Raw genomic sequence first — 7,948 nt, 5'->3', positions numbered from 1 at the left:
TAATATTAATAATAACTCTGGGACCGTTAGGAACATGTGAAAAATTCAGAGTTCTGACGAGTTTTTTTTTTTTTTTTTTTTTTTTTTTTTTTTACAAAAAGTAATGTTAAGAATTAATAAAACAATAAATATCTACCCCTTTACTTGGTATCAAAGATCTGTCACAAATCGTTACAATTTAAAGACGAGTAATTATTTAAATAATGTGAGAAATTATAAATTTACTAAAACCTTGACGCATTCCGAAAATGAAGCATAGCTGTACTTATGGATTATTTACTTGAAGAGCCAAAAATATTCAGGGATATTACAGTTACGGAAAAACAAAATCGTTTCATAAACGTTAATCAAGAGTAACAAAATAAAATGCACATAAAGTTTTTCGATAGTTAAAACACCAAAAGAAATTTATAACGCTATCCAGACATTAACCGCTAACAGGAAATGATTCTAACACTTGAATGAAAAAGCCAAAAAAAAAAAAAAAAAGCTAGACTGAGAGAGATTTTTTTTTCGCTAGCTTTCTGTTATAATCTACGTAGCACAAGAATCATTTTTATTAAGATTCTCACTTGTTGATTAGTGATATCTTATAGCTTTTTTTTTTTTTTTTGGTGATTAAGAAAAGCTGCTTATCGAGTGCTCAAGAAAATAATGACAGACATTTTTAGTAGCGTTTTGAATGATGGAAATTTCACGATGGTAACGGCTAACGGAAACTAAAAGACAGTAACGGTAACTGAAAAGCAATAAATGCACTTTTAACCACTTAACTATGTTTGGAAGCCCTAAAAGCTACAAAGTGATCAAAAGCTGTACTTACTTGTAATTTCGGATAATTAATCCAAGAAAAATTGTGTTTAAATCCAATAGTGTACTTCATTCAATGTGAAAGACATACAAACGCAATCATCATTTGTCCGCCATATTGAGGTGGTTGAATGTATGTCTAAGGCAAAAGCGCATGCGCAATGAGTCTTTTTTGTGATTGCATGCTGTTTCGGCTCCTCTGCTCTATTTTCTAGCTTGCAGTGCACCTTCAGGCACTAAGCTTTCACCTTAGAGGGAATATTTTCACTCGTCTGGAACCCCTGGTTATAACAGTGTAAGTTTATTTCCTTTTAGCTATCAAATTCAGAGACATCTTTTAGAAAAACTTGGTTTTGTTGTTCCTGTTTTATGTTCTTGCAATTTGCTTCAGTAATTTCTGGTTTATAATGCTACACAGAGGCATATCCAACCTGATGACTCTCCTCCCCCTCCTTCAGAGCTGCCATGTTGAAAATGACTGCATGTTTCTGTTTATGCATAAAAGAGATGTTTGCACTGACTCCCTTCCCATTCCAGGTGTAATTTTTGCCTTGTTTTGTTACGACCATACTCGCCTTTCTCCCAGAAGAAAATCCTGTGTGTGGTGGGGATATTTACATATAATTATGAATTTGTGTACCGTGAGAAAAATTCTATACATATGACGTAAGATATTATTTACATTAACACATTACCTCATTTTAAATTTCCCGGTAAGGAGGGGGTTGGGAAAATGAATATACTCACTGCAAATAAACCGGAAAACAACAAAAACCAACTTTATTTTTGTGTGAAAACATTTTTTTTAAAGCCAGTGGGGAAGCATTCGACCCCCTAAATAACGGATAAAGAGAAAGGAGAAAAATAAAAGGTGGAGGCGCCGGGTATCGATCCCGGTACCTCTCGCATGCTAAGCGAGCGCTCTACCATCTGAGCTACGCCCCCATCGGTTCTCAGTCATGGAAAAGTAATTTGCTAAATCGAAATAACGCATTGACACGGTTTGTTACCCCAATAACAAATGAATCCGATGATTATCATTATTCAGGCCGAAGACACTCGTCAACAGAATAGCACTTGATCCAGGAGCTGAATTTTTTTCAAGTGGCGCCATCTGTGAACAGAATGATATACAAACAAATTTATTTCTCGCGTGCCAAAAGTGGACTGCGAGCTTCTGCAGATTTTAATTTCATTCATCTCCTGCATTCTGTCTTAATCTAACACAAAATATTTCATTATTTTTTGTGCTTTGTTTCATTGGAAATTAAGAATAGTAACCTCACCTCCCCCAAAAAATAAATAAATAAAAATAAAATAAATTAAATAAAAAAGATTGGTACTGGAAAAAGAAGGAGAATATTTCTGAACCAATAAGGAGATTTAATAAGGTTATCGTTTCTCAACCCAACCGGTGATTCGCGAACCTCTAGGGGTTCGCGAGATGTACTAAGGGGGTTCGCGAAAATAATATTTTAATGGTGGAGATTTAACATGTTAGTTTGATATCAAGTGCTTTTTGTGTGTTCATCATTTATTCATTTGTATCTTCCACATTCAACACTTTTTGGATACAAATGTATAACGCTTGCTGACATTGTAAATATAAAGAATTAAGTCTGTCATTATAAGGCACGGGAAGGGTTTTAACCGTTTCCGTTGAGCATGATAGAATGGGATGGTTTCCAAAATTTTAAAAGTATATTTTTCTGAAAGAGCATGCTTAAAAACATAGGATCTGATAATTTTTTTAATAATTTGTTAAATCAGTGATCTTTCATTGTTTACATTTCTTGCCGATGACATCGCAAATGATAAACTGCCATTCAGCGTTGCCATTCACAGTGCAAAATATTTAATTCGCATCTTTACTCACGTGTATTGGCAACGATATGGTCAATAGCAAGCATGGAGAGCAATTTTAATTCACTGCTTGATTATCATAACGTGGAAACGTAGTAGAAAGATGCGGCAAAGTGCATCATTTGTGATGTCATGAAAAACCACGCCTTGTTTGAAAAATCGGACATTTTAAAAAATTAATTTAAAAAAACTGTTGGGAAAATGAAAGTATTTTCTGGGTCCATGTTTTTTTTTTTTTTTGCTCGTTCTATCCATTTCAATGACTAAAGGTAGTACTTTTGACTAAAGGAAACCACCCCATTGAGCCCGTGCCGAAACAGTTTTGAACGCAATGTATATTTAAAAGAAAGCATGTCAATGCTTCAGCTTTCTCCGTTTGATTGGAAAATTTGATTGAACTTGATGGAAACATTATATGGAGCATTTGAGAGCATTTGAAACATCTTCTATACATATTTAGTTTCTTTACTATTTGAGAGCGACGAAGAGCTATCGCGCTTCTCTTGTGCTGCTGTTTGTTCCTATAGTGAGGGTACGTCGTAAAAAAATTAACGGAATTAAAAATGAAAATTTCTGCTGTATGTAAAAAAGGAATCCGTGAAATTTGCGCAGAAAAACTCTCTTGTAATAAGTAAGCATAAAAATGCTTTGTTGGTAAAATTTACCGTTTATTTAATAACTAGTGGCACCCGCACGGCTTTGCCCGTAGTAGAAAATTAAAAGGTCTTTTAGCTTGCTCATGTTACGGTTGCACGTTATGATAACTTTGTAATTTACTCGTCCATCTTATTATAATTTTGCTCGGGAAAATGTTCTTAAAATTTTAATAGAAAAAGAACAAAATTGAATTTTCGAAAAATCGCTTCGAGGTGCACCCACCCCCCATGCTACAGACTAACTTTGTGGCAAATTTCTTGAAAATCGGCCGAACAGTCTAGGTGCTATGCGCGTCACAGAGATCCAGACAACCTCCAGACAGAGAGACTTTCAGCTTTATTATTAGTAAAGATAAAGATAAAGAATAGAGAATGATAAAGATTCTTATAACCACGCACTAGTTATGTGAGCTAAGTATGTGCGAGTTTTGGAGTACGTTTTCCCCGAATTTTGAGTTGTGTCAGGGTGCCATACGTGAATGTGTTTTATCAAAATTTAATGCGAAACTTATAACTTCATATTACTCAGTCAACTTAAGACAGGTGGTCAACTTCACAAGTTTTACTGTAATGCAAATTGGTTTCAAATAACCGCTTATTTTGTTGAGTTTCCCGAACCCCGAGAGATTTTTCCCAACACCCCAACTGCAGCACTGGTTATACAGCATAATACAGTTCCCTACAGCAAAAACTACGCCGAAACATATAACAATAGTCCAGGAACCTTGTCGCCTGAAGGCGGGGGGGGGGACCTTGCGATGGCATGCCTTAAATGAAGTCTGATTGTTTTCAAATTTTCTTTAATTCTAAAGTGACACAACTGCCCCCACATACCTCTCGAAATAAGTTTTACGTCGGAAAACAATGTAATATAGTTGTGAAAACAGTAGGATGGCATTAAGCTGAAATATTTAGGAATGAATCAGTTATAATACGCAACAATCATGAAAATCTAGTGGGTTTGTAGAAATTGGCGGTTTTTGAGCTGTGTCACTTTCGTTGCAAGGAATATTTTGAGTCGAATGAATTGAACGTATACTTTACGACATTAATCCATGCGGTTAAAATATTATCTTCTCACTTTTATTTAAGCACCGCACACAGGAAGCTGTCTTCAATTTCAGCTTGTTTAGAGACAATATTTTTAAAGGCTACAATCAAGTGATAACTTGAAAATGTACTGTATTTTTAAAGGCTACAAAAGTGAATAACTTGATTGTACTGTATCTTGAGCAGTTTTGAACAGGGGTCTCCAACTTTTTTCACTCGCGGGCCACATTGTACATTTTTGGATGCTAGGCGGGCCAGACCAACAATGTTTTAGTTCAGATGGGTTATTTGGAACTAACCCCCCTTCACCCATACATCGCGAATATATATTCTTTTTATTTAAGCGCTCAGTGGTGGTTTTTGAAAATTTCTTAGCTTGCTTCTAAGTTGCTATATTTCCTTATAGGTGTTTGCTATTAGTTAAATTAAGTTATATTTTAAGTGCCCGTAAATCTCTAATAATATAACGTTAGGGAGTCTTGTAAAATTTAGAATAGTTCAGAAAATTGAAATAAAAAGTATTCTTTGTCACAAAATAAAGTGAAGTTTTTTTTTTTTTTTTATATAAAGGCTAATGAGTGAGTGATACAAGACAAAATTATTGCAATGTACGACAAATTTATTTTATTGAATTAATGATGATTAAAAACTTGGAAATAAAGGAGAACACAACACGTGTAAACCTTTAAAAACATTTAAAAAGTTAAAAATTAATGAGAAGATTACGTTTATATATCTATTAAAATTTCAGTCCAATCAGGGACAAACTTCGTAGTTCCGATCATTAAGAGAGATTTTAAATGTTCGTCTGATAAAGAAGATTTATACTTAGATTTAACATACTTCAATTTTAAAAACGTCTGTTCGAACTTGCAAGAGGATACAAAAAGAGAAAACATAGACCTAGCATGATATTTTGAGTTCTTAAAGTCTTTTTCTGCTAGCGAACTGTAAAATGGAGGTAGGTTATATATCTCCCTTGTGGCATTCCTGGAAAGCTGTCTTGAGTAAGTCATTAGTTGTTTACTTGACGATTTTAAGTTGAATTTCAGAAAGCAAATTGCCAATATCACACTTAAAAGGGTTTTTAAAAAGTCAAATTTCATCTGATGCACGATCAAAGTCTTCAAAGCGGTTTTCAAACTCATGACGTAGCTAAGACATGACTTCCGAAACGTGATTCTTAGGAATGGTAGCAGTGCTTTGTGCACTTAAATTCTTACATGTTTCGAAGCGGTCAAAGTTCATAGATCTTAAATGCTTTTCGAAAAGTATGAGTTTTTGTCTGAAAGCTTTGACACGGTAGCATAGATCACAAACTGAAGAGTTTCCACCTCGTAGTTTCAAATTCAGAAAATTAATGTGTGTCGCGAGCAGTAGCGTACCTATGAGGTTCAGCACCCTAGCGAACTTAAGAAATTGCACCCCCTGCCCTCCTCCAAGGTCGCCCCGTTGGAAATTCACCGGAAGTCACTGAGACCTCACAAAAATGTCTTTTTTGGAAGGTGGGGTGGGGGGGGGGGGCATTTTGCCTAATTGATTTGGCAAATTAGGAGACAGTATTGCAACTTTAATACCTATTCTCTCTTTTTTTTAATTTTTTTTTCAATGATGCCCAATGTTTCTTCGCAGTAGATATTGTGTTTGAAAGAAAATGTGTGCATCCTCGAATTTTATCATTCATAAGATTGAGATTTCATTTGGCTAATTGAAAATTTTTCCCTTCCGAAAAATTTTAATTCATTAGTAGAATTATCCGGTATAGAACGTCCACCACCACCGCTCCCCAGTGTACAAATTGTGTATAGAAGTCTTTAGCTAACTCAGGGAATAGGAATGAAATTTAACGTTACGAGTAAAAGTCCCCCCTCCCCTCTTTTTTTTTTTTTTTTTTTTTGAGAATTAACGATTGTTTCATTTTCCCCTCTAACTCTTTTTCTTGCGAGTTTTTTAATTTTTTAAAGCAATTTTTTAATTATATGATCATTTTTTGAATAAAAAAAATTAAAAAAAACAATCAGTTGAAATGCCGCATCCCTGGGTGATGCACTCCTGGTGAGAGCCACTCCTGCCAGCTCCTGGGTACGCCACTGGACGTGAGATCAACAACGTAAGCCAATTTTCATACAAATACAGTCAGAAAGTTCAGGTACAGTAGAGTCCAGGGTCTCTAAGGTACAGGACAGCGCAGTTCAGTCATAAAAATGTCAATCCCTTCTCGAAGTTCAAAAAACCGCTGCAATACTTAGTCTCTGCTCAACCAGCGAACTTCACTATAGTACGGAACATCTGGCTAAACTCTGTCGATTTCAGCAAAAAAAAGAAAAAAGAAAAAGAATTGACGGTGTTTGAGGGAACTTGATCTAATGAAGTTAACTGTTTTGACAACTACGTTCATTACTTCAGGTATTTTCAAGTGTTTCCTACACAAGGCTTGTGTGGATAATACAGTGTAAAAACATGGGGTGAACACCCGCGGGCCGGACAAAATCTGTTCGCGGGCCGTAGGTTGGAGAGCCCTGGTTTTGAACATTTAGTTTTAGTAGCATACTAATCATGTGTTTTCACTTTGAACAAAATATCCTATTTTTAGCCTTACTTTAACTCAGGACAACGTTTTGATGTGTAGTTACGTATGTCCCTTAAAAACAAAACAAAAAAATATTCATTTTATCCAAGTTAGAGATCTTCCTCCATAACTTGGGACACTTAACGTTTCGATTTTTCTTTACTGTTATGCAGCAATAGATGATAGTTTGGGACAGCAATTAACAATTTAAAGAAATTTATTTAACACCTAAATAAAGAAGAAGAAAAAAAGTTAGAAAAAATGCAGCTTTGGGAGCTCTCACAGATTTCAGAATGTATAATAATTGCCCCTTAAATATTGCTTGTCTCCACAACTTTCTTACTTCTTTTGAATGTAATATTTCCTGCGTTCACCTCTATACATTTGGAAGCATAAAAGTATTTGGTGAGCCTAAATAATTAACCATGCAACTGATTCTTAGCTATGTTCCTCATTTCACATATTATCACATTCGTTTTCAATCCTTCATAATACATGAATCTCACATCGCATACATTGGTCTCATCATACTTTGAGACTCATTTTCATTAGTGGAACTAACATTGGTATAATACTTTGCAAAACGGCCGGGACACCGGGAGTCTGCGCTGTTAAAACTACAGGATGCATTCGGCACCTTTCAGGGGAGAAACGTTTGTTCACCAGCGGCACCCAATACGGAGCCGAAATCGCACCTCTAAATAGGGTGAAAAACAGGCACCTTTTAAAAAATAGACAGCCGGAGTGAAAAAAAGGAACCTTCGGTGAGAGAAATGGCATCCTTACTATAGATCCTCATCCCCCCTCCCCCGTATTGTGTGCGGTTTTTGAATACAGTTGTGTATTTTTTTTTTTTTTTTCTTTTTTTAAGCTTTGTTTTGATTTATGATATTCTACGTTTTGGACATTTTTCACATTGAACTCGGTACTGGAAATGATTAAAACATGTAATTACAGCATTTGATCATATTTCAGAGTTTCCAACATAGTTAAGAAGTAT

At 35.2% G+C, this 7,948-nt stretch overlaps 1 non-coding gene across 1 annotated transcript; it reads right to left on the bottom strand.

Annotated features, from left to right (window-relative positions):
* Positions 1 to 1,682: 1,682 nt before the first annotated feature.
* On the bottom strand, positions 1,683 to 1,755 carry Trnaa-agc (transfer RNA alanine (anticodon AGC)). The gene has a single exon. It is a non-coding gene; the product is annotated as a tRNA-Ala (tRNA).
* Positions 1,756 to 7,948: the final 6,193 nt, after the last annotated feature.

Source organism: Uloborus diversus, chromosome 5 (assembly GCF_026930045.1).
Source record: "Uloborus diversus isolate 005 chromosome 5, Udiv.v.3.1, whole genome shotgun sequence".
Taxonomy (NCBI): Eukaryota; Metazoa; Arthropoda; class Arachnida; order Araneae; family Uloboridae; genus Uloborus; species Uloborus diversus.
The sequence above is the reverse complement of the archived record's forward strand: the minus strand, read 5'-3'. Positions and strand labels throughout refer to the sequence as shown.